Source organism: Sinocyclocheilus anshuiensis, unplaced genomic scaffold (genome assembly GCF_001515605.1).
Source record: "Sinocyclocheilus anshuiensis isolate Anshui unplaced genomic scaffold, SAMN03320099.WGS_v1.1 scaffold210, whole genome shotgun sequence".
Classification (NCBI taxonomy): domain Eukaryota; kingdom Metazoa; phylum Chordata; class Actinopteri; order Cypriniformes; family Cyprinidae; genus Sinocyclocheilus; species Sinocyclocheilus anshuiensis.
The window spans coordinates 252,060-260,555 of NW_015547666.1; the positions used below are offsets into that span (position 1 = coordinate 252,060).

General features: G+C 35.6%; 1 long non-coding RNA gene across 1 annotated transcript in view; it reads left to right on the forward strand.

Annotated features, from left to right (window-relative positions):
- The first annotated feature begins 6,924 nt into the window (after positions 1-6,924).
- LOC107702568 (uncharacterized) overlaps positions 6,925-8,496 on the forward strand; it is a 16,289-nt gene continuing 14,717 nt past the window's right edge. Inside the window, exon 1 of the long non-coding RNA XR_001635775.1 lies at positions 6,925-6,990. This is a non-coding gene — a long non-coding RNA (uncharacterized LOC107702568). The remainder of the gene's footprint in view (positions 6,991-8,496) is intronic.

An 8,496-nucleotide genomic window follows, 5' to 3' on the forward strand; every position in this document is an offset into this window, starting at 1 on the left:
TTCAATTAACTAATTAATAAATAATTAAGTTAATTGAACTAGAAACCATATAGTTACTTTTTACCATGGTAGTATGGTTTTACCTGTGGATTTTGTTAACAAACACATTATGCATAAACACAAATGTACAAAACCTGCTATTGCAAAAAAAAAAGAAAAAGAAAAAAAAAAGGAATTAAATTCCATTAATCCTTTAATGCATGTCTACTTTAATAATATAATACAATTTTATATGAATATCCCCACATTTCTCTATGTACACTCTACACAGTCTAGAGTTACCCGAGTAAATACATGGTAAATTCTCCCGTTTTCTGTTTTAGTTTGTTGAGAACATCAGCATTATTTCGTATAATAATTTAAAATCACCCAAACTCTGATGGTTTGTGTTGGACAGCTCAAATGCTTGTTACTGGATGACAGTGCTGTTTAATAATGGTCACGTGATCGAGAGCGGTCAGCGGTAAACACATTTGCTCTGAGATCGTGCTGTGCTGTCTTTAGGCCAAGCTGAAAACTTTTTGCGTGATTCAGTTCAAACGAGCAACGCGCTTTTTGTTCCACTTTTGGCCTGTTTGCAATGTAATGTTTCTCATAAGCAAATGGCAGCACTTATCACTTAGTCGAATTGGTAGCAGCACCAGAGCAACCTCTAACAAAATATAGTCGCAACCTAGAGCCCTGATACTGCTGACAAAAACATCCAGACTGACTGCTCAAGCCCCATGAGACACTCAGCTCACAAATAGCATCAGCTTCATTTGAAACAGATATTTTAAGAAATATCCAGACATGTTTGGTGCAACAAAGCTTACAGAGAGAAACTCTGGCTTGATTTTTTTTTTGTCATATCAGCTAATGTTATTGCTCAAATCAATGCATCAAAATTTGATAAAAATCAAATTAACATATCTAGACTATAAATCCCATTCCGATCCATAACTGATGCTCCACGTGCACTGATCACATGATGACCTACCTATTCCTGCGCGCTGGTTTCATATGAACACCAGCTCTAACACAAAACATGTTAAACATTTACTCCATCCTCAGACTGAACCCTCTGGGTCAGTTTTAACTCGGATAAAAAGTTACTTTACAGTCAACCTCGTTGTTAATAAATGATGTGTTAGTCAATGGTGCTGACAAAGCACAGGCTTCTTGAAAGGATATTAATGACATATGAATAAAGTCTATATTTAACTCCCCTCCATACTCCAGAGCTCTTTCACACTATTAAACGCTTTCTAGGTCACACCGAGTCAAAACATTATTTCATGTCTTATGACATTCTGTTCATTTTTAGGATTTCAGAGAAAATCATTCAGTAACAAAAAAACAAAACAAAAAAAAAGACATGTCTAAAGTTTGTGTAACTTCTAAATTTCTTTTAGGATAGACCAATAACAAAGTAAACAGTAAGCAAATTACTTGTTTGTAATAAACCAAAATTGAAAAAAAAAAAAAAAACACAATTAAAAAGGAAAATCTATCAAGGTCTTTTCAAATGGATGTTACATCAGAAAACTAGACTGATTTTTCTTATCCAGTTTGTTGGTACATCGAATGAATGAATGAATGAATGAATGAACGAATGAAAAAATTAGGATGTTATCATTTATTTTTCTTCTGGACCAGCTACTACATTTAGGTTAGCTTACAAACTGATGCTCATTCACTATCACCTAATACATATGCTTTATTGTTATGGCACATACAAATCTTTTACTTGCTGAAGGCTATTACTGAAAAAAACAATTTTGAGCAGAAAATAATGAGTTTAAGTGAGACACGATGGCAAAATCTCTCAGCTACAAGCGTGACATATCTGCCATCCACGGTATGTCTTTGTTTTCCTTAAACCAATGCACCATAGTTCAATTTCTGAGTTAAATAAAGTTAAAGTAATCTAAATCCATGCTACCACAACAACAGACCAGCATGCAACAAAGTGGTCCCTGGTTCAATAACAGCACAGCAGGCAGTTTATAGAGACCAGTTGCAGTTGTTCTTCCATCCAAACATAAAGTGCAATCTGGGAAATTGCATGTAAATGTCAACCAATTTCCAACCAATCCATATTTGTGAGGTGTGCAACAAATTTACAAACAGCAATACCTCATTGAGGTTTCTATAAACAATATCAATACACATACATTGTAAATTTCTGCACAAAGCTTTACATTTTCAACCAATGAATTTAAATTCTTTAATTTAAACAATTATAATTCGTGTCACACATAAGGCATTATGGGCAACTCTTATGGAATTATAGGAATCAAATGGAAGAATTAAAAAGCTCCAGTGCTTGGTTGCTGAACATGATCAGATTTAAATGGGCTGCAGAGAACCATTTTAATCTCAGACCTTATTCAATCTGACTGCATTTATAGACAACATTTGGGAATGTATTTCTGCCTTTAGCTATCAATTTTAACACTGGATTAAAAAAGTCCTGCAATCATTTTTGAATTTATTGCTGAACACGCGCTCTGCTTTAAAGCATCACTGTAACTGCCTTCAAAGAAGATGAATGCAGAGAAGAGTCAGTGACAAATCTAATGACCAGTTCTCGCTCAGCAGCTCTCGTTTAAGCGTTTATTTCTAGTACTGACTGAACCCTGCTCAGCCTGACTCTCAGAAACCAGCCGAGGGACTGGAACAGACAGCTCTCCTTGTGTTTTCAGCTGATGGTGAGATGAAAGTACAGCGCAGACACTGCTGATGAAGGAGTGACATGTAGTATCCTCTGCTCTGAAATGAGCGGACCATGACACAATATTACAACAGTAATGTCTCGTTTTTAATTTAGTAAATCTAACTTCACTGTAAAAAAGGAGTGTCATTTTAACTGTAAAATACTGTAAAAACACTTCAGGAAAAAAACTGCTAATAGGTTAACAGTAAGTTCCCATAATATATACAGGGAAAAACTGTAAAAGATCTAAAAGACATTTCATGTAATTTTACAGTAAAATGCTTCAGATTTTTTTTTTTTTTTTAGAACTAAAAGAACAAATCAACATATAATTTAGGTCAAAAAATGTAAACTGATTTTTCCAGAATTCCCTGCGGGACACTCCATATTTGGAAGTATTTTGTTTAAATGCGTTGTACATTTGGGTTTTATGTTATGTTATCTTCTGTTGTTTAATGAATGTTTATTGCATTATTTATTATTTAGAACATTTCATTTATGTTGCAACAATTAACTGAATATTAATTCAACATAGTGCTGGGCGGTATGACCAAAAATTTATATCACTGTATTTTTCAAAATTATACCGGTTTCACGGTGCATGACGGTATTTTTTTTTTCATGCATGACCAGGTGTTAACCATATTTTCTACTGATTGAGAGTAAACACTGCAGTATATTGACTTAGAATGCCCTATTTTACTGTCATGATGAGTGAATATTGTCAAAAAATACCACACTAAATAGTGACTAAACACGACCCCTTTTAATACATGTTAACCAGGAGTCACTCTCATTTATAATCGCGGCATCGTCTGATAAAATCAACATGCATCTACACTAAAGAGCGGCTATGCGGTGGTTTTGGCTATATTACTTTTTTGTCTCATGCAGCGCACTGCCTGCGTCTGAGTAACAAACTAAAAAAAAACAACAAACAAAAAAGTGCATGTGATATTAACAGACGAACTACGCTCATATTTATAATTCCAAACAATCAGTACATACAGCTGTTCCCTCACCACAGTGCAACAGTGAAAAGGGACCCCTGGGTCAGTTTAAACGGCATACACCGGCATTGCGGTATTTAAAAAATTCATATCATAACAAAAATAAACACCGGTATTCGGTATGAACCGGTATACTGCCCAGCACTAATTCAACATATTCAACCTAATTTGTATAACTGTTGTATAAATGCTGAATAGTAGACTTAGTAGTAAACTTTTCTTGCAAGGTTAATTTTAAGTTAAACCAGCTTAACTAACATATCTTAATAGTTCTTACTAAAAACATATCAAAGCACATTAGAGCTTTTGAATATCTGCATCGTTTTTGGTCCAATTATGAAACTTTTGTACTATTTACAGTCTAAACCAGGGCTGTCCAAACTCGGTCCTGGAGGGCCGGTGTCCTGCAGAGTTTAGCTCCAACCCTAATTAAACACATCTGAACCAGCTAATCAAGCTCTTACTAGACAGAAACTTCCAGTCAGGTGTGTTGAGGCAAGTTGGAGCTAAACTCTGCAGGACACCGGTCCTCCAGGACCAAGTTTGGACAGCCCTGGTCTAAACCATCTGGGTTTTATTATATTTAAGTCATGCTCCCATGTGTTTATTTATATAGAAGACACATAAAGGGTTATATTTCCCTGAGTAACCTACCAGTGAGGGAGTGTGGGCAGCGTCCAAAAGTAAAAGGCCAAATCACAAGTAACTTTTTGACCCCGGTTGTGAGGGTGGAGGTCAGGTTACATCGGCAGGAGTAATGAGGTTACTAGCTCACGGTGCTGGAAAGGATAGCAAAGACCAATTTCCAGCACAGTCCATCTCCATTAAAAGAGTCTTTCCGACAGCATCCAGAGAAACCAACAAACACTGAAGTAGGGGGGAAAAAATAAAAACGTCATTAAGTCACTCCGCTCTCCACCAAACAAGGAGAGATACTCAGGAATAAGGTCAATGGAGATTAAACCCAACCTCAAAAGAACAGAGTAAAACAAAAGACAACAGCAGAACAATGTCCCAGGACAGCAGCCCGGACGGACGCTGGGAGGGGGCCATGCTAACGTCAAACATACTCAACTTTACTTTAGCTAAAGGGAGGCACGAGAGGCCAGAGGGATTGCGAGGTGGTCAAGGGACACTTGGCCATTTCCTATTTTGGCCCCAGAGCTGGATCCTCCTCATTATGACAACAGTGCTGGCGTTTCACAATGCTTCTCTTTGTGTCGCCTCCTAAGCCCATGGATTCCGTGCCCATCCGCAGAGCCAATCAACTGACAGTCACTCCCAATTTACAGGCCGAATCAAGTTTCCCGCTGATGGTCCCCGGAGGCCAACGAGACGCTGGGAAAATTGATGGCCCTTTCCCATGCCGTTACAACACACAGTATGTCAACAGCCCTCATTGGACTTGGTGGAGAGGACTGTGTACAATCAACACCCTCCAAACGAGGAAGCCAGAGGAGGTTGCACTCGGACTAGGCATATGAGGGTATCAAATTGTCATGTTGCGATTAATTGTTAATGCTTTCATCATGGTATACGGTATTATCAAGTGTTGTCATAATACAGTATAACAGGTTTAATAACTTTTTCTTATAACAAAAAGAACTGAACATTTAAATACAATAAAGCAATACACAAAAATGTATAAAGCAAAAAATTACCCAGATTAAAGTGCAAAAGAATTATAAAGAGCAATAGGTAACACTTTACAATAAGATCTCATTAGTTAACCTTAGTTAATGCATTAACATTAACAATGAGCAATAGCTACATTTGCTACAGAAGCTATTAAGATTTGTTTAAAAAAACACAACGGTTAGTTCATATTGGCTTGAGTTCATTAAATAACAGTTGCAACTTTTGATTTTAACGAGTTAATTACCTAAGATTAATTAATGTTTAGAAGAATTTTTCTTTGGCAGTTTATGGTAACTAATTAATTAACTAATGTTAACTATTGGAGCCTTAAAATAAAGTGTCTCTGAACAATAAAGAATCAAAACCTTTTCAAACAATATCAAGGGCATGTTGTAGTCCAGATTAAAATAAAGTTTGAAAATAAATCGCCTATTAAGTCTAAATATTTAAGTATTTGGCACGTTGATGAGCACCATTGCGAATAGTACACAAATCTGAATGGCTCTTTAAATCATTTAAATAAGTTTCAGAAACAAAGTAGCGCAGCTGCTTTATTTACGGGGTTTCCGGGGTAACAGCTGCATTTCTGCTGTTGTTTCAGCACCATCTGCTGTCAGAGAGTGAATGTGTGCTTTCATTCAGAGCGTCTCCTTCACTCGTTCCGCCACGCGCTTTCTCATCCGTGCTTGTTTACATCAGAGTGCACACACGTCTTTGATGCAGCATACATCGGTTGTGCATTGTAACCAGTTGATGGGAAAAGTATTCTTAAAATGCTTTCAAAAAATCTGAATAATTTGTAATAAATAATTATTCACTGTATTTTGAAGTTCCCAAGATAACACTATCATGCATGTTCATTACCGTGATATATCGCATTACTGAATACCGGCACATGTCTAACTCAGACCAACGTCCAAAACCTCTGAATATGAACAGAGAGTGACTGAACATGGTTTAAGACATTTCCTTTGTTTTCAGAGCGCGTTTGCTCATACCGTGGGTGAGTTCGAGGGCATCTCGTCAAGGCCTGCCACATGACCTGTTGTTTTAACCAGTAATCTGGGTCTTATTAGTCATGCTCCCATGTGTTTACTTTTCACATGTAATCTCCAGCTTGCCTCGTCCTGCTGTTAACTAAACAAAACCCGAGAGGAGGGGGACGCCGTGCCTGCGGACAGGGCCTAATGGGTATGGAAATATCCGGGCCTTTGTGTCCGGCGTCCAGGCGTGATCATTCAGCTAACCCTGGGCTTTAAACATGCAGTTCCTGGTGGCCATGGAGAGGCCTCCGCTCGTTAGACAAAACATGTTAAAACACTCCACAGAGACAATACAAGCCAAAGACACAGCACTACATTACTGTGCTGGAAATTGCATAAAAATGTAAAAATTTGTCTTTGGAATGCAGAGGAAAGGAAATCATACCTGCAAACTCACAAGAGGTCAAAAAGGTGATATAGTTCGAAATATAAACCTTGTAGGGGGTCTGGTGGCCCCCCAGAAGAAAATTTCTGAGAATTTTTGAGGAAAAGACAACATCTGCTTCATGTAAAAAAAAAAAAGCACATTTATACCACAAAATTTTTGGACAGTGCAACTCTGTTGTCATCGGTGTCCATACTTCTCTTTGTGAGCAGTGGAGTAATTTATTTTTGCAAATTTTAATGTTCACATTAGAGTGCGCATACTATCAACAAACTCCATTTTTCACTGCAGAGGAAACAGAAGCTGCATCTGAAGTGGCATTAGATGCATTCACACAGACTGTTTAATGAAGCTGAGGTGCCATAAATGCATTTACATCACAACATTTCAAATGCATAAATAATTTTATAAGATTAATGTTTTAAATATTTTTGAACATGGGTCAAAGACGTTAAGATGTCCACATCAAAAGAAATTTATAAAAGTGATTTTATGTCCATAGAAAGCACATTAAATGTAAGTAAAGTGTCTACTTTTAAGGTTTCAAATAACTTTTTGGAGAATAAAATGTCAAAATTTGGTTGAAATAATGTTACATTGTCATTCAGTGTAACACAATATTTATGTAAAAATTCAAACATTAACATATTAAAATATATAAAAGAATAAGGAAGCATATTAAATTTGATTGTGTTTTAAATGAGTAAAAAATTTACTTACTGACAAATGGGCAAAACCTAGAATAGTGGCAAATTTTAAAAATGTCAAATTACAACTCATTAGTATTTGGGGTGAAAGTAATTAATTAGTCTTTTAATATATCATAAATTGATTTTTGTTGTAAATATGCCTGACAAGATTGTTACACTGAATGACATTTTAGTGGGTCTCTTCTGTAAATCAGGAGAAAATGTATGATATTTACTTTTTTGCTCAGAAAAGCAAAAACAAAATTGCAATTAAATTAAACAGAAAACTTTTTATTTTTGGGGGGGAAAAACAACAACAATTTAAAGCAGTATTACACTTAATACTGCTTAAACCCTTAATAATGCTTAAACCCTTTTTCGTCTTTGACACACATACAAGTTTAAAATGTTGGGAAAAATACAATACTTTTAAATATGAAACCAAACCACCAGTAGATGATGGTAAATGACTGTTTTAACCGTAACCCCGAAAAAATTCATAATCAAATTACTAAGCAACCCCTTTATGGAATAACTAGGGCTGCAACTAACGATTATTGATTATTTTGATTAGTTGGTCAATTATTTATTTATTTTTTCGATTAATCAATTCATCGGATTAAAAACAAAAAACAAACTTTTTTTATTTTATTGACAAAAACACACTATTCCACATTCTGCCCAATGTCCTTAAAACAAACGTTCCAACTGAATGCTATGAAAACATACAGTGCTTAACAATTTATTAGACCACCTGCCATAATAAAGAGAAAACACATTTTTAGGAATTTTAGGAATCTGTCAAAAAATTGTTTAAATAAAAAAAATTGTTATTGTCATTTATTTATAATTAAATACTTTTATTTATTCACATAACAAAAATGGCCTCCTATGCCCTTCATAGCTTGCATTCTTGCTGGCATTGTTTAAGTAGTTTAAGTACTTAATTGGGTATCTGAAAAAAAAAAACACTATAAAGCTCTCTGCCTTTCTTTCATAGATAACAGCAATAATTATATTATAGCATTAGAAA